The sequence below is a fragment of the Chinchilla lanigera genome, unplaced genomic scaffold, assembly GCF_000276665.1.
Source record: "Chinchilla lanigera isolate Chin_1 unplaced genomic scaffold, ChiLan1.0 scaffold00127, whole genome shotgun sequence".
Lineage (NCBI taxonomy): Eukaryota > Metazoa > Chordata > Mammalia > Rodentia > Chinchillidae > Chinchilla > Chinchilla lanigera.
The window spans coordinates 29,157-48,197 of NW_004955528.1; positions in this window are offsets into that span (position 1 = coordinate 29,157).

Below are 19,041 nucleotides of genomic sequence, written 5' to 3' on the forward strand. Positions count from 1 at the left end.
TAGAGAATGGCACACTTATAAAACAAGGAGACACCAACACGCATCTATGAGAAGGGCCCAATCTCTGGGTTACCAAAATAGCGGAGCAGTGAGTGCCAGTAACTCAGCTTCTCCAGGACAGAGTATCTACAGTCTGGAAAACAATAGCTAGGAGAGGAACTAAAGTGAATGGAGGTTACCTGGGAACCATGAGGAAACTGATAGGGGAGAAGAAAATTGGACTATGTGGTACAGAAGACATAGATTACACCGTGAAGGAGAGACCATGCAGCACTGCTGAAAGCGACTAGCTAGCTGAGAGCTGGAAGGCAAAGTGAAACTAACACTTTTTTGCTCTTGGAGAATAGGAGAACTGCATTGGAACTGAAAGAAGAACCTGCAGTTGGAACCAACAAGGAAAATATGGGTGGCTGCTTCCAGAGCGGCCCTCCAAAATCAATAGTTGGTAAGTGACCTCGGTACAAGTGCTCACAGGTACAATCTCAGAGCAAGAGTTGTCAGGGATGCCATTATAGGGAAGGGCTGAGTAACTCCTTGCTTGCTTCACAATGCCAAATTCCCAGAGTGAATGAAGGAAAGACAGTCCAGGAGACTGCAAAGCAGACTGGAAGGACTCCTGCGGAGTGGCAGGGGTTGGTGAACACAGAGCCAGCTTCTGCAGTCAGAGGCCAGGCTCAGTCTGCGTTAACAGGATTGGAAGCTCACACTGATGCTGTGTTCTCACTGTAAACAGATACACAGCACAGTTCTGGAGACAGACTGTCACCTTACATCCTGGCTTAAACTCTGCTCCTTAACCCTAGGCTGAGGAAAAGAGTCTTGTGTCCAAAACAATAGGAAACTTTATGATTTTTTATTTGATTGTATTATTTTTTATTTTACTTTAAACAATTTTTTATTCTTTGCTGTTTTCCCCCTTATGTACGTTTCCTCCCACACTTTTATTCCATTATTTTACTCTTTTTTATTTTATGAGTATGTCTGTGTATGTGTGCTTTTCTTCCTCTTGACTTTTTTCTCCCAATATAGTTTATAGAGAAGGGAATTCTGCCTGTCCCTTTATATCCTTCCTGCCTTTATCAGTATCTCTTCACCTGATTTCTTTCTCCCTCGTCTTACTCATTCTCAATCTTTCTCTTTCCTCTCTCCCTGTCAATTTGATTCCCTTTAACTTTTTCTCTATCAGTCACAGAATCTTTTCCTATCCCCATTTCTCACTACCAATTTTGAACCCAGTTTTCCCTGTTACTTTCTTCTAAATATATGACATACCTTTACCATCATTAGGATCCTTTGCTCCCTCTCCTATTTCCTCCTTCCCATACCACAGAGCAAAGGACTTTTTTTTTGAGACAGAATCTCACTGTGTAATTCAGGCTGGCCTGGACTCCATATGTAATCCCAAGTGACCTTGAACTGACTATGATCCTCCTGTCTCAACCTCTGAAGGGCTGAGATTACATGCATGCACCACCACACCCAGCTTCAGAGGATGTTGTTCTAAAAAGCTTTTTTTCTCTTCCCTCCTCTGGCATTATCAAGTCCCTGACCCCCTGGGCTTTAGATAACTTATTCTATAAAATTATTCTTGAATGCTGTTTTCATGATTAGGGGAGAAACAGCCATCACATTTAGTGCACATTAATTGTGGATCAAGACATAGGTTGTTTACACTATGACCATATATTTCTTCTCTAGGCTAAAGAGAGGCATCAAACAGGGTTTCATAGTATGTTATTTCTCAACTACCCCGATAGGTACCATTGTAATGGATTAGTCTGTAGCTGCTGTGGCCAATTTGATTCCATAGGAATAATCTTGACATAGTGGGCAATTTTATGCCAGTGAACATGTCTGCCAAATCCACTATCACACCTAGAGAGAGAGAAACAAGAATTCCTAATCCAAGAATTTGCAATCTGGCAGAAAGAAGTCCTAAGTCTGAGTTAGCTTCAGTATTGTGGTGGAGGTAGTTTCAGATCAGAGGAGTTATTAGGGTGTGAGCTGTCAGACTCTCTGCTAAAGAAGCTACTTGGGAATCACATGTGCTGTGTCTCATTGGAATATTTAATGTATTCCTATCAGACATAGGTTTTCTTGATTGATTTAGTAATATGGGAGTATATTATTTTATGGCTTCCTGTGTTTATTAGGTTGTTAGTTTTGTGCATTTGCTTTTTCATTGGCTCTGATTTGATAGATGTTGAGGTTCTCTACTCATCTTAGCTTCCTATCTAGCTTCTTCACCTCAAACCCCGGAGACAATATTATTAACATATTTCTTTATTCTTTTTCCAAATATGTAAACTCCTCCCAAGTTTTTAAATTCTCCATAATTAGTTCCCTTACAGTCACATCTATCTTCTCTAATACTATTTTTGATCCTTCCAATCCTGAGCCTTTGGCTTTTCCATATCTTACCTAGTTTATTGTTCTGCCAATCAGCAGGTTCTGACAACCACATAGAATTCCTCAGTCACAAAGTAAACCTCCTTTCTCCCATACCTCTCCCTTGCCCACACACAATAAGCTCTCAATACTAACCCTTCAACTCAACTAAAAGTATTCCAATAAAATCAGACCCCACATCAACTTTTTCTTCTCACCTGCCACTATTCCCCCTTCAAACCTTAGTGTCTAACACTCCTTATCCAACCACCTCCCCTTCTCCCCACCCCACCTCAGCTCACCTACCTCATTGCAGAACAACCAGAAATAATAATCTGTCATAGTGTGCTTAGAGAATAGACAAAGGGGGAAAGTGTAACTGCAAGGACTATCATATAGAAATATTGTAAGATTAAATCTGTGAGTACTGTTATAACCAGAATTAATTCAGTAAAACACAGGGGAAGAGTCCTAGTCACTTAAAGTAAATAAGAGAAGAAATAAATACTAGTATTGGACATACAAAGCTGAAAACTATTCATGGGAAAGCAACATCCTAATAAAAATCTCCATATAAGCCACAAATTCTCCTCACTTCTTTGGTCTCCTGATGTGCAGTAACCCCCAAAAAGGAGGAGATAGATAAATAGACAGACAGACAGACAGACATAGGAGAATGGAGAAACAATGAAACAGAAAATCTTTAAATCTCCCCAACACTCCAAGGCAGAGCAAGGGATCACAAAGGGAGAAGAAAGCAAATATCAGGTAGCAGAAATCTATGAAAAGTTCATAGATGGGAAGAAGAAGGGTCTGGGGATTTAGCTCAGCCGCACAGCACCTGCCTGGCAAGTGCAAGGTCATGAGTTTGATTCCTGGTATCAGAAAAAAAATCCAACAAAAAAAAGGAGGGAAGAAGAAAATAGATAAGTCCAAAGAGAAAATGAACCAAAAGTTCACAGCAATTTCATTTATATACCTATGGTGAATTTGGGGGAAATAAGTAAAAAACTGGATGACCTAACTAGAACAGTTCAAAATTTGAATGACAGATTCAACAAGGATATGGAATCCTCAAAAAGATACCAGACATAAATACCTGAGATAAAAAACTATAGAATTCAGACATTGCAGAAATGGCAAATGCGAAGACAGAGTGTCTGATGTTGAGGACAAAATAGTGAATTATGATAAAGAGCTCAAGAAGACAAAAAGACAGCAAGAGAACAAGGCAAGACCATCTAGCAGCTACTAGATGACAATAAGAAGACCAGTCTAAGGCTAGTCAGAGTTAGAGAAAAACTAGAAGATAACCCAGATGGATTCACTAAGATGGTTTCAAAAATCACGGAAGAAAAGCTCCCAAATATAAGAAAAGACCTTAAAATACAAATAAGTGACATTTACAGAACACTAAACAATTATGAAAAAAGCTTACTCTTGGGGATGGTGTTGCATGCCTATAATCCCAGCACTTGGGAAGCTGAGGCAGGAGGATTGCCATGACTTTGAGAACAACATGGGCTACATAAGCGAGTTCAAGGCCAGCCTGCACTATATAATGAGACCCTGTCTCCAAACAAACAAACAAACAAAAAAGCTCACCAAGGGACATCCTTATTAAATTAATAGATATCCAGTCCCAAAATACAAAATTTTTAAAACAGCCAGAGAAAAATAAAAAATCACATATAAAGATAAACTAATTTAAAGAAATAAAAGTAAAACAATTAGAAACACAGAAGACAGCTCTCACCCTAAAGGCCAGAAGAGCTTGGAGTGAAGTATTTCAAGCCTTAAGAGCAACTTCCAACCCAGATTAACTTACCCACAAAGCTATCCTTCAAAATAGATGGAAAAATAAGGTTTTTCCATGAAAAAGACTGTCAGAGAGGCTGAGCTAGTGATCCTTCACATGTGTGGCACTGAAAGCACAGAGCGTCCAAGGAGCACCCTGAGAGTATGCAGTGCCCCAGGTGAACACGTGTTCCAGCCCTAAGAACACAGGGCATAAAAGGTGAGCTAGTTAAGTAGAGGAGCGTCATATGACAAATGTGTAAGTAAACGCATTGCAGTGGCTGAGCAATTCCTTTCCTCCCCTGTGGAAAGAGGGCTCCACCCAACCTCAACTTTCTATCTCTTATCTTTATTTCTCCATCCTTTCACTGTCCTTTCCCCACTCCAGGAACTTGGACAGCTATGCTGAATATGGCAAAAGGCCAGCTCGAAAGATATCTGAGTGCTAAACTGGCTCTAGAGAAAACAAATAAGAATATTCTTGAAAGAGGGGCTGGGGATTTAGCTCAGCGGCAAAGCGCCTGCCTGGCAAGCGCAAGGTCGTGAGTTCGGTTCCCGGTAACAAAGAAAAAACAAAACAAACAAACAAACAAAACAACAACAACAACAACAAAAAAAAAACAAAAAAGAATATTCTTGAAAGAAACAACAAATTGGAGACAGGTAAAAACACAGAGCAAACTAGTGATATCAGTGGATAAACAGCAACAAAAAAAATCAGGAAAAGAAAAACAAATGATACACCAACAGATAAAGAAGGCAATGATGGTAAATAATCGACACATTTCAGTAATATCTCTCCATGTTAACAGCCTCAACTCTCAAAAGCCACAGACTGGCAGACTGCGTCAAAAAACAGAATCCAACGGTCAATTGCATTCAAGAAACTCATGTATTAAAGAAAGATATTTGTAGATTAAAAATTAAGGTATGGAACACAACATTTCATGAGCCAGGACCTGGAAAACAAGCAGGAGCAGCAATTCTCATGTCACACATGGTAAACTTCAAGCTAAAACTTATTAGAAGAGACAAAAAGTGTCACTACATACTAGTAAAGGGAATAATCCAACAAGAAGAGAGAACACTGCTAAACATATATGAACCAAATACTGGAGCACCTATCCTCATAAAAACTGTTAAAGTTAAAAGATCAAATAAACACTAACACAACCATAGTAAAGGATGTTAACACCCCACTTTCACAAAAAGATCAACTAAACAAAAAGAAGGAAAGGAAGGGAAGAAAGAAAAAAGGAAGGAAGGAAGAGAAAGAAAGAAAGAAAGAAAGAAAGAAAGAAAGAAAGAAAGAAAGAAAGAAAGAAAGAAAAAGGGAGAGAGAGAGAGAGAGAAAGAAAGATTTCAGAGCTGAACCACACTCTTGAACACATGGACTTAATGGATATATACAGAGCATTCCACCCCCTAAACTGTTGTGGCAAATGCGCTGATTTAATTGAGTCACCTGCTGAGGCTGGATGCAGAAAGAAGCAAGTTTATTGGAGGACAGTGTGGGCACCTTGTATGTGACTGAACACCAACCCCAAAGTGCAGAGGGGGAGAATAGTTATACAATTCTAGTTCCAGGTCTAGTTCTGGGTCTATGGGGGTGGCGCTGCTATGATTTAGCACAGCTATAGAAAGACTACAAAGTATGTGCTTAACTTGTGACAAAGGAACAAAGGTGTTTAACATTTCATGTAGGGGACAAGTGGTTTTAAGACAGAGCATGGGGTGGTATCAAGTTAGGTAACTATGACAACATTTATGAGAAACAAACTTTAGGAAACAGAAACAAGCTTTAAAATGGCACTAGAACACAAAATGGCATTGGTTTAGTTTTCTTTCCCATATCACAACAGACTATACCTTCTTTTCAGCAGCACTTGGTACTTTTTCCAAAATGAATCACATACTGGCCCACAAAGCCTGCTTAAGTAAATATGAAAGAATAGAAATTATCCCATGCATACTATCAGACCACTATGCAATGAAAGTAGAAATCAGTGACAGAAGAAATTTCAGAAAAGACAAAAGCTCCTGGAAAATTCACAATATACTCCCAAACAACCAATGGATCACAGAAAAAATTCAAAAAGGAAATTTTAAAAATTTCTGGAAATTAATGACAATGGTGGTACAATTCATTGAAATCTCTGAGACATTATGAAAGCAGTTCTAAGAGGAAAATTTATCACAATCAATGCTCACATTAGGAATATAGAGCAAGCTCAAATAGATAACCTTATGAGAAATCTTAAGCTACTTGAGAAACAACAACAAACCAGACCCACACTGAAATTAAGGAGGGAAATTATGAAGATGAAAGCAGAAATTAATGAAACTGAGACAAAAGGAAAGAAAGAAAGAAACAAAAAGAAAAATTGAAGAGCTGGTTGTTTGGAGAAACAAATAAAATAGATAAGCCCCTAGACAGGTTTACCAAGAGAAGTGAGAAAAGATCCACATCAAGGCAATTCAAAATGAAAAAGGAGCTGGATGTGGTAGCACACACCTGTAATTCCAGCACTTGGGAGGATGAGGCAGAAGGATTGCCACATATTCAAGCCAGCCTGGACTACACAGTGACTTAAAGGCCTGCCTGAGCTACATAGCAAGACCCTTTCTCAAACAAACAAACAAACAAACAAAACCTACAGAAAAGAAAAAGGTGAAATCACAAGAGACACTGTTAAAATCCAGAAGATAGTAACTACTTCAAAAAATTATATTCCAACAAATTAGAAACTTGAAAAAATAGACAGATTCCTAGAAACATACAAACTACCAAAACTAACTCAAGAAGACATGCTTAACAACCCAATAACAAGCAAGGAAATTGACACAGTAGTAATCTACCAACCAAAAAAAGGCCCAGGACCTGATGGATTCACTGTTGAGTTCTAAAAACTTTTAAGGATATTATAACCCAATACTCCTCAAGCTCTTCAAAGAAATTAAAAAAGATAGAGTACTTCCAAACTCATTTGTTGAAGCCAGTATCACCCTGATCCCCAAACCACATAAAGACTCAACTAAAAAATAAAACCATAACTCAATATCCTTAATGAACAGAGATGCAAAAATCCTTAACAAGATATTAATAAATAGAGTGTAGCGGGGCTGGGGATTCAGCTCAGCGGCAAAAGCACCTGCCTGGCAAGCGCAAGGTCTTGAGTTCGGTTCCTGGTACCGGAGAAAAACAAAACAAACAAACAAACAAACAAACAAACAAAAAAGAGTGTAGCATATTATCCAAAAGATCATACATCTTGATCGAGCAGGTTTCATCCCAGAGATGCAAGGATGGTTCAACATATGTATGTCAATAAATGTAATACATCACATAAACAAGAATGTTATGATTTGTGTCTAGATGTCCCCCCAAAGCCTCATGCAGTCATGGAGGGTAGGCTGTTTTTTGGATGTAGCTGAACTTAGAGTTTGTGACTGATTCTTAGTGCAATGCTGAGATTAAGGGTGCTGGGATTAAGGCTGGGTGATTGCTGGATCACTTCACTGATTGGATTGCCACTGCCCTGATCCCAGCAGTCTGGGTAAGATAAAAGGGGCAGAAAGAGTCTTGTTTCCCCTTTTGCTCTTGTTTTTGCTGTCTCCTGAAGCCATGAATGATTTCCCCTCTGTCATGCCACCCTGACTTGGAGACAGCTGTTATGGACTAAAGCCTCTACAAACTGTGAGCTAAGTAAACCTTTCCTTCCTTAACTTTGGATATTGGGTATTTTGTCTCAGCAACATGAGAAAAGTAATTAAGACAAAGAGCAAGGTCAAAAACCATGTGCTCATATCAATAGATGCAAAAAAGGCTTTCAACAAAATCCAATACCCTTTTATGAGTTAAAAAGAAAATAGTAAAAAAAATAGTAGCACAACTTGTAAACTCTCTTTTCTGTTTGTATGTTTTTATCATAACTTAATATGATAAAAGCTATATAAGACAAACCAATAGCCACCATCATACTAAATGGGAAAAAATGAAAAGCATTCGCCCTAAAATCAGGAACAAGATAAAGATGTTCACTATCATCTCTTCTATTCACATAGTATTTGAAACATTAGCCAGAGCAATTAGGCAAGAGAAAGAAACAAAATGGGTACATATAGGAAAGGAAGAACTCAAATTATCATTTTTGCAGATGACATATCCAAAAACTCTTAGAATTAATAACCAACTTCACCAATGTAGCAGGACACAAGATCAACACACAAAAATTATTAGCATTTGTGTACACCAACAATGAATAAAATGAAAAGAAAATTATGAAAATAATACCATTCACAGTAGATTCAAGAAAACAAATACCTAGGAATGAACCTAGGAAGTAAAAGACCTCTACAGAGAAAACTACAGTGCTCTGAAAAAGAAGATTGAAAAGGACAGAAGAAAATGGAAAGATGTCCCTGCTGCTGGATAGGCAGAATCAATATTATTAAAATGGCCATCCTCCCAAAACTGTTATACAGATTCAATGCAGTCCCAATCAAAATACCAGCAGCATACTTTACAGAACTAGATAAAACAATCCTAAAATTCATATGGAGCCAAAAGAAGCACAGAATAGCAAAAGCAATATTGGGCAACAAGAGTAAAGATAAAGAACATCTTTATCTCGTTCCTGATTTTAGGGAGAATGCTCTTAATTTTTCCCCATTTAGTATGATGCTGGCTATTGGTTTGTCTTATATAGCTTTTATCATATAAGGTATGTTTTTTCTATACTGTTTTCTTTTTAAATCATAAAAGGGTGTTGGATTTTGTTGAAAGTCTTTTTTGCAATATCTGTCTTCAAGCTATACCACAAAGCAATAGTGATAAAAACAGCATGATAGAATAAAAATATATATGTGGGTCAATGGAACAGAATTGAAGATACAGAAACTTCCCCAGACACATTCAGCTACTTGATCATTAACAAAGGGGTCAAAAACATATATTAGAGGAAAGATAGCCAAAGTGGTTATCTATGTGAGGAAGGTTGAAACTGGACCTTTATCTCTCACCATATACTAAATTAAATCAAAATGGATCTAAGAGCTAACCATTAAAAGAAGCATTAAACCTACTGGAAGATAAAATAGGTAAAACACTTGAAGATATGGGTGTAAAAAAAAGGTTTTCTAAACAGAACTTAAGCTGTACAAGAAATAACAGCAAGAATCAACAAACTGGATTATACCTGACTAAAAAGCTCTAGCCAGCAAAAGGATCAATCAGTAGAGTAAAGAGACAACCTACAGAATGGGGAAAAAAATTGCCAGCTATGCCTCACACAGAGGACCAACATACAGAACATACAAAGAACTAAAAAAATTAAACCACTTAAGATTAAAGGTGTAGTCAAGAAATGGGCAAGATAAATGAACACACACTTCACAGAGGAAGAAATACAAATGGTCAACAAATATATGAAAAATGCTCAACATCTCTGGCCATTAGAGAAATGCAAATTAAAACAATGCTAAGATTCTATCTTACTCCAGAAAGAATGGCAACCATTAAGAAATAAAAAAATAACACATGCTTGAAAGGGTGTGGTGAAAAAGAGCCCTCCTTCATTTTTAGTGGGAAAGTAAACCAGTACAACCATTATGGAAATCAGTATGGAGATTTCTCAAAGAACTGAAATTAGAAATCCCATATGACCCTATGATCCCCCTGCTAGGTAGCTTCCCCCCCCCAACAGCTTAAAATATCATACTGCAGCAATACTAATGTTTATAGTAGCACAACTTGTAATAGCTAAATCCTGGAAAGACACTTTATAACCATCAACAGATGATTGGATAAAGAAAATGTGGTATCTAGATATAATGGAATACTACTATGCTATAAACATATATGACAGAGTTGAGACATTTGTAGGACCATGCCTGCACCTGGAAAATACAATGTTGGGTGAAATAAATCAGGCACACAAGCTTGAATATCATATGGTGTCTCTCAGTTGAGTGAGGGAGAATACAAACAAAGAGACAAAGATGGATAGAAGGGGGCAAGGAGATAGATCTCTCGCAATAGGAAACTGGTCCAAGGAGGAAAGCACAAGTGGTAAGGAGCAGGGGAAGAGGAAAATAAGTAGAATAAAGATAAGCCATATGGGGGGCTGGGGATTTAGCTCAGCGGCACAGTGCCCGTCTGGCAAGCACAAGGTCATGAGTTCGATTCCCGGTACCAGAAAAAACAAAACAAAACAAAACAAAACAAAAAAAGATAAGCCGTATGCAGAAACCTAATATCTTCAATGACTGTAAATGTGATATGCTATAACATGAGCTAAAATTAATGATATCAACATGAATGAAAAATGGGATAGGGGACTTGGAGGAGGAGGGAGGAAGGGAGCGAGGAGAAGGAAGGGGAAATGAATTAAACAAGAAAAAAGCTGTGGTATGTACATGTAAGCACTCCACAAGATGATTGTAAACACATGAACTGTAAATGTACTAATAAAGTTTAAAATTTTCAAAAAATGGAATGGCCCAAATCTAAAATACTGACACCACCAAATATTGGTCAAGATGGGAAGCAACCAGGACATTCATCCATTGCTTGTGGCAATATAAAATGGTGAAGCTAATTTGGAAGACAGGTTGGCAGTTTCTTACTGAACTAAACATAGTCTTACCATGAAATCCAGCACTTGTACTCCTAAGAATTTGACCAAATGACCACTATATATACACAAAAACCACACATAGATATATATAATAGCTTAATTCTTAACTTCCAAAAATTGGAAGGAGCAAAGGTAGTATTCAATAGGTGAATGATAGCCAGTTGTGGTATGTCCACAAAATAGAGTATTAATCAGTGATGAAAAGAATGAGCCGCAGAGTGCACACATAGGCCGCTATGAACAGCTTATGTTAGTGTGGTACATTGTTACAATTCATGTACCAACACTGATACGTTACTATTAATTAAAGTTCACAGTTTACATTAGGGTTTCTTAATGTTCTTAGTGCTGAACATTCTGTAGGTTTTGACAAATGTGTAATGCTGTGTTCACTGTTACATTATACAGAATCACATCACCTAAAAATCTTCCATGATGCACCTGTTCATTCCCTTCCCCAGTCCACTCCCAACCTCTAAACTTTTTACTCTTTCTACCGTTTTTCCTTTCCCATAATGTCATTCAATGGAACCATACAAAATATTGTGGGGAAGGGTCCTGTACTATCTGCTCAGACTTTCTGGACTTTCTGTAAACAGAAAACTGCTCTCAGAAATAAAATTTATTACTTTTTTCAAAGTGAAAGTTTTTGCCAGACATCTAAAATCTAAAATAATACAGCAGCAGACCTACACAGTATGAAATGTTAGAGGAAGTTTTTTAAGGCAGAAAGCAAATGATAACAGATAGAAATACAGATCTACACAAAGGTGTGAAGGCCACTGCAATTGCATGAGTCAACATGTAAGACCCACACATCTTAGTGCTCCTGAGTCCTGGCCAAAGACACCACTTTATTTATATCTGTGTTGTGACTGTTTTTACAATAGGCATATTATTGTGAAGCAGTACATGCCTATTGCTTCACAATAATGGAAAAGTGTTTTTATCTTCCAAGAGTTTTTAAAACTACACTGTATTCTTTTTTTTTTATTATTTTTTTTTATTTTTTGGTTTTTCTCCGGTACCGGGAACCGAACTCACGACCTTGTGCTTGCCAGGCAGGCGCTTTTGCCGCTGAGCTAAATCCCCAGCCCTACACTGTATCTTAAAGTAAACTTCCTGTCCAAACACCTGTAGGTCTTGCCCTACTCAGGACTTGGTGGTGGCAAGAAGGCTGCCTTGGGGCAGGCTGGAGACAGGCTCCACAGATGATGCACTGGCATGCTCCCCCATGCTCCACAGGAAATGCTGCCCAAAGTCCCTCTCACTTCTGTTTGCCAAGAAAGTGGGTGAACATGTGGTCAGTGTCCCTCTGGCAACCACAACTTGTCCTCAGATCCCTTCCCTGTCCCATTCATTGACATCGCTGCGTGCTCTTTGCTTCCAGTCTCCATGTCCTGGCCTCTGCCATTCCTGCCCACAGGTATCAAACACTGCTTGGGTTTGTTGGTGCTGAAGTGGAGGCAGGCAATGCCATCCAAGGAAGGACCTGGAGGGTCAGTGCTCAGCTGGGGCCACAGGAATAAGATGCAGAAACCACCAGCAGGTGTCACCACTGCACAGCTGCTGTGTTGGAAGGAGACAAACTAGATCATCTGAAAAGGCAAAAAGTAGTTCCTTCTCACTTTAAGTCCTTTGTAACCACAGAATGTAAATAACAGTCTTCAGACAGGTACCAAGTCCTCCCCACTGTGCATACCACAGTCTTGATGAGCATTCACCAGACATGCTGCTGAGCTCAAATGTGCAGAATGATTGGAAAGGAGTTCTTAAAAATATGCTCTCATCTTAAACTTTAATAAAAAGTTAACCATACACGGGCACCAGAAGTGGATCTGAGAGTGTCAGTTATGTTCCCTGAACTGGGCCTGTATCAGAGCTGCTGGGCCTGTATTGGATACCTTGCTGATGCAGGTGTCAGACCAGGCCCCAAGGCTGTCAGGACACAGAGGCAGAGTTGCTCTGAGGAGTGACATTCCTTGGGAGGTAGAACCCAAGGTGACACTGCTGCCACTGACAAGAACTTAGAGTCCCTCAACCTGCCCTAGCTCATTCCTCGCTGTCTCTTGTGAATTGTCAGAGGGAAACCCAAGAGAAATGTGGCCTTGGAGAAGTAGGGAACATGCCAGAAACTGCTGCCTATAGCTTGCCTGTCCTGGAGAAGCTTGTGGCAGCAGATGAATCCACTCCCTGGGCACAAGTGGGTGGCATCCACACTTATGAGTACAGGCATTAGGGCATTGGCTAGTGACTCCAAACCCTGGCTGAGCATGGTGGCCACCACAGACGGGAAGTTCAGAGAAAGGACGACAGATCTGAGGGTGTCCTTGGAGAGTCAGAGGTGGTGATGGCCTGGACCCACTGCCTGTATGTGGGGGTGCCAGGCACCAGGAGACGCACCGAGCTGCCAAGTGTTAAGAGGCTGGCTCCAAATGGGCTCCTCCAAGGCAGCACAGTGCTAGGGTCTGGGTGAAGACACACCTTGTAAAAGCCCCCTATCCTGTCCCAGCACCCACTCACATGTCCCCAGTGAATCAAGGCTGGCTCTGAAGCCCCCTAACCTCTCTCTATGCCCCCTATGCACTCAGTACTGTGTGTGGTTTGTCTGCAAGGGTCAATCCTACTCTGGACGCAGAGATACAGGGTTAGTGTAATAGGACCCTGACCTCATGGACCTTAAGCCAACAATAAGCCAGAAAACAAGTTGTCAAGGTCACCTTGCTGCTCACACTCTAGAATTTCATATCTCACACAACTGGAATCTGGCGTGCCTGAACCCTGCTCATCCCTTGCTCCTCCACTCTGGCCTGGCCCTGCTCTGGCTCACCCTCAATCCCCAATCTTCTCCTTCACAGCAGACTCCCTGGCCCTGCTCTGAACACCCACAGGGCTGGCCCTCACTTTCCTCAGGTCCAATGAAAATCCACTAGGGAGCATCCCCTGGCCACCCTCTGGGCTTTCTCTATAACTCTTCACACCCAATGTGTCATGCTCCACATGGGCTGGAGAAACTACCTCCATTTCACCTCCACCTTGGTGTCTCCATCCAGTCCCACTTGTCCTGGGGAATGGTCAGAGCAACCAAGAGGCAGGACATCAGCCTGGACTCCTTGACAACTCTGCTGAGCAGAAGCAAACCAGCTGTGAGTTCTTTCTGCTGCACCCAGGGCCTCCACTGGCCTAGGGACCATGGCAGCTCCTTCCTCTCTGTCTCCTCAGACACCCACTGGGTCTGACTGCTTTACAGGGAATCTGGCAGATATGCTACCATGCCCTCCTTCTGGAGAGACAGACCCCAGGGGCATCCCCATGTGACAACTGAGGCACCAGCCCTGCAGTTAGGGGATTATGGGTAGACTCTGTCAGTACAACAACTCTCTATGTGATCTGGATCAACCTCCTGTGCCTCAGTTTCCAGATTTGTGTGAAGAGGGTAATCCTACAGTCTATATCACAGGAGGTTAAGTAATGAAAGAAGGCTGTACATGTAAAAAGGGCTCGAGATCACTTAGTCCTTTTTTCTCTCCTGTACCTACTCAGAGTTGAGCCAAGTCAGGCTTTTGTGTGGGTTGGGAGCTGGGGAAGCTTTTGTGGGGCCATTCTAGGTTTGGTGTTTGATAGGGTCTCAGATTAGCATCCTGTAGTTGAGGGTCCCAAGCAGTAGTCCCAAGGGTCACAGGTGGAACTCACAAGCACATATGTTTGGTCTTTACAATTTGTCGAGTGGGTGTCAAATGGCTCTTCACAATCTTTAGACCTAAACATTACCAGATTTATCTGCTATTTTGACAACTTTTACTGAGAGAGCTATAGCAGAATTAAAGATAAGGAAACACTTTGGACAGGATGTGAAAGAAACAGATAAGTGTCTAATGTGGCAGAAAGTACCCATGGAGCAAGGTTGAATAGGTCCAAAGGGGGGTATTCACTGGCAGGTGCTGGAGAGATGGCTGTACTTTCTTGCTCAGCTTTTCCTTCCTGGGGTGCTGTGAGCAGAGCAAGGCTGTGCACGCTCCTCTGTCCTCTGCAAAGCCCCTAACACTGAGAGTGGTGGGTACTCCAGCCAGGCCCTGCAGGGCTGAAGTCATACCACCTCCTCCAACCTCAGAAAGGTCCAAGTGTGTTACTCAAGGTCTACATTGGCTCACAAGATTCCAGGGGTATTGTTAGCTGTCAGAAGCCAAAACCAGCCTGAGCAGACACCTCAGCTAAATTGTCACTCCATTTCCGGGAAAGAACCCCTTGGAGTTTAGGAGAGTCTCTGAGTTTACGTTGTGGGCAGGGCACAGCACATGCCCTAACACACATATCCCTGCACTGCTCTCCACATGACCCCTTAACCATCCATTTTTCCTCTACACTCTTTGGAGCTGCTTTCTAGTTGACCTATTCAGGTGGCACATATCACCAGGTTGGCAATCAATGTCAGCACAGTTGTGTGGCCATGAAACCAACAGCTGGGGGTTGGTGCCTTGCTGGGAAAAGGAAGGGCCAGGCTGGGAGAAGCCAGTGACTATATGACCACTAAACTACATGCCCGTGGGGCATCTAAACAGAACAGCAGAAGGTGCTAGAGCTGGGAAAGGTAGTGTTGGGGAATGTTCTGGAGCTCTCCATATACAGCAGACATAATCAGAGATGAAGAGAAGGCCAGAATGTGGGCCAAGGAAGCCCCCAAAGGAGCACCAAGGGGCCGCTGTAGAGAGAGACAAACAGGCGCAGAAATTGGGAAGGAAGACAGATCAGGCTTTAGATGAGCCAGTGCTCATGGAGGCTTACACACTGCAGACACTGGGAGGAGAGTGTTGAGACAAGGACAGTAGAAGCAGCATGAGGCAAGGGCCTGAGCCCAGCAGCCTGGAGCACAGTTCTGCCAGGGGCCCTGTAAGGGCCCTGGGAGCTAACAGGAGTCTTACCTGCATTTCATGGAGTAATGCAGACCTCATGGAGCTGGCTTCCCCTCTGTATGGTCTTACACTCATCACCTCCAAGCACAGCATTCAAATAAAGAAAGCAGAAATGCACATCTCTACCTGAAAGTGCTCTCTCCCTCCCTCGCCCTCCCTCCCTCCTCCTTTCTCTCTCAAAATGACAGCTCTTAAGGCGTAAACTGGTAGGAAGAGTAAAGAAGAATTCAGAAGCCAGAAAATTTACATATGCAAGATCAATGGCCCAGGAGACCCAAAACACTATATTCTAGCTAGAGTATAGGAAGCTCGAAACCAACACAGTCCATATCCCACAACCTCCAAGAAATAGCAGCACAAGGTTCTGCTGGAGGACAAGCATTGGGACAAAGACAACTGGTAGAAAGAACTTTCAGAAGCCAGTAGATACTCCAGATCCCTTCCCTGACCCTGGGAGCCAGTGGAACACTCAAGGAGAAAGCCTTGAGTTTTATTCTCTATAAAGGGCCAAAAAGAGGGTCTGCAGGTGGAAAGAGAAGGCCTAGCTGTGGATAGCAGTCCCAGACCAAAAGTAACCCTGGAGAGAACATATACTAGTGACTGAAAGGCACTTTACCCTGGCACCCAGCAAACTGGTGGCCCAGCCAACTCTTCTACAAAGGAAAGGGTATCGTGGATGATCAGCTCACACTACTGTTATCTGTGGGGCTGTGCAGCTGTCTAACATCATAACAGCCACAGTCCCACCTTCTCAAGGATGGAGCGGCTGCCATACATCTCTGCTATACAGAGCCACTTACAAGCCCAGGCCTGATGTATCCAGTCAAGTCAACATCAGAAGCCCAGTGATCAAGGTGAATGAAGGCTGAGTACATTTATCTGGAAGATGTGAAGGACTCAGAACCCCACTCCTAGGCTCCCTGTACCTCCCAGAATCCTGGAGTTAGGGAAACAGACTTTGGGAAACCCAAAGGTAATATGGGATCAAAGCAGTCTCCTTAATATATGAAGCTCTTTAAAGACAAAAAAGTCCTCTCTGCCCCAGGCATCCCCTTCTCCAAGATCCCTCAGAAGTCTTCAGAGATCCACCAGAAGACCCCTTCTACCCCTGCCCACACTGCCATAGCCCTCAGTGCTTGCCTGCTGGGGCAACTTTGTCATTGCTAGCCTTAGGCCTGGTCAGAAAAGCTGGGGCCAGGCCAGGACTCAGTTTAGAACCCACCCATGACTGGGTTCTGCTTTTTCCTCAGATGCTAAGCAGTCCCCTGCTTATAAGCAGAGATCTCTGCTGGGGTGTGACCCCTGCACCTCCATCCCCACTTCTGAAGCCCTCCATGCCCTCACTGCACACCCAGCCACAGCTGTTGTGCTGCCCTTTGGGGCCCTTTTCCCACCCACACCATGTCCACAGCTCTTTAGGCTAGCTAGAAGTTGCACAGAGAGCAAAGGCAGACTGATGAGTCAGCAGACCCCAACACAGCTTGCTGGTGATGAGGAATAACATCTGCACCTCACACCCTTTCCCACGCATCAGTGGTTCTCACTGTTTCTACTCTTGGGAATTTAAGTAAGTCTTGCATCCATGACTGGGTGTCATTAGGAAGAGGGTCTGGTTAGAGGGACCTAAACTAGGATGGGCAAGAGGCCTGACAGACCTCCAAAAGCCAAAGAAGAAAAGACCATGATCGGGGTGGTGGCACAACTAAGGAACTGAACCCTGGCTGGCTGCCCTCACATGGGGTAGACTCAGTGGTGTCTCATTCTTCCACGGTGCTGGCCTCGGCTCCTAACCTCCACTAGGCAACCAAGGCAGGGCTCCAGCAGCTCCCTTTTGTTCCTTGTCATCAGCAAGAGCTGTCACAACCCACACTGTCTGACCAACTCTCATGCCTCCAGAATTCTTTCACCTCAGCTTGCAGCAGGGACACTGAGAATCACTCTTCTCAAACCCAGACCTGCACCCCAGCATCTGTCTTACAATCCTAGACCATGGGTTCCCTGCCCCAAATGGGGTTAAAAAAAAAAAAAAAAACCCTAAGAGCCCTTCCTCACAGCTGCACAGGTTCTGCATCACCCCCTAGTGTGTGCTAGCACCTGCTCTGCCCTCTCTGGACACAGCAAATTCCCCCAGTATCTTGAACCCTGTCTGGAGCAAAGGCTAGAAATGAAGCACCAAATTTCTGAGAATTTAGCACTGAAGGTAAGTCCTGTGTCTGTATGCAGGAGGGAGCTCAATGTTTGCCCTCAAAGCCAGATTCCCAGAAAGGTCATAGTGACAGTTCAGTTTAGGTTGAATGTGACTACACACCTCAAATCTAAGTCTGTCCGTGGGAGACCTGATACAAAAGTGTAGCAACAAAAAGTTGCCTCTGAGAAACCAAAAAGCCAATGCACTTTAGCTTAAACCAAAAAAAAGGGTGTCGGGGAGAAAAAAGAGAAGGAGAAGGAGAAGAAGAAAGGACTCCATTGCCTGGAATAAATGGGGAGTCCAAAATACCCTGTCTTTAAGCACCGCTGAATTCAGGTGCTCTGAAGCTTTCATCAGGATGCGCCCTCCTCTCCTTTCCACCTCATTTCCCAGCACTGTCTCTCTCCTGAATGTCTGAACTACCACTTGTGGCTAGAGAAACGATGCAGAGGCATTACATACCCCAGTCCAATAGCCTCAATAGGAATACTTTTCTCTCTGACCCAAGAGAAAAGTCCTTGGAAGAATTCTGATTTGTACATGTCTGAATCCATGAGATAAGGCAGCATACGGTGACTGAGACTTATAGAACACACCTGGGGGAAGGTAGTTCCTGAGGGAGATATTGGCTGAGCACCTGTGATATCTGGGCTGGGTTAGCCCTCCCATCCTGACCACCACCCACATACTCCAGGGAGGCCGAGGAGCAGACCATGGCACCAACTCACAGTCAGATTTTTTATTAGGAAATCACCCTCCAAACACAAACGAAGTGCTGTGGGTCCAGTGCGTTTCCTGAGGAAGGAGGGTCACAGTATCAGGGCTGCCAGGGGCCCAAAGCAGTGTGGCCCCTGAGTTTGGGCCACCGTTTGGTGCCCCCACACAGCATGGGACTCATCCAGGAGAACTGCCACAAACATAACACAAGAAACACGCAGGAGCACACACGGCTGCGCTACACTTAAATAATAATAAATACAAAATTCCACTTGCTGTTGTGGCTGAAACAAAGAAATCCAAAAAGTTTAAAAGAAAAAAAAAAAAAGAAAAAAAACCAAGACAGCTTTCTCTCCATTGGACCAAGGGGAAGAAAAAAATCCCCAAATTATCAAAATTCCTC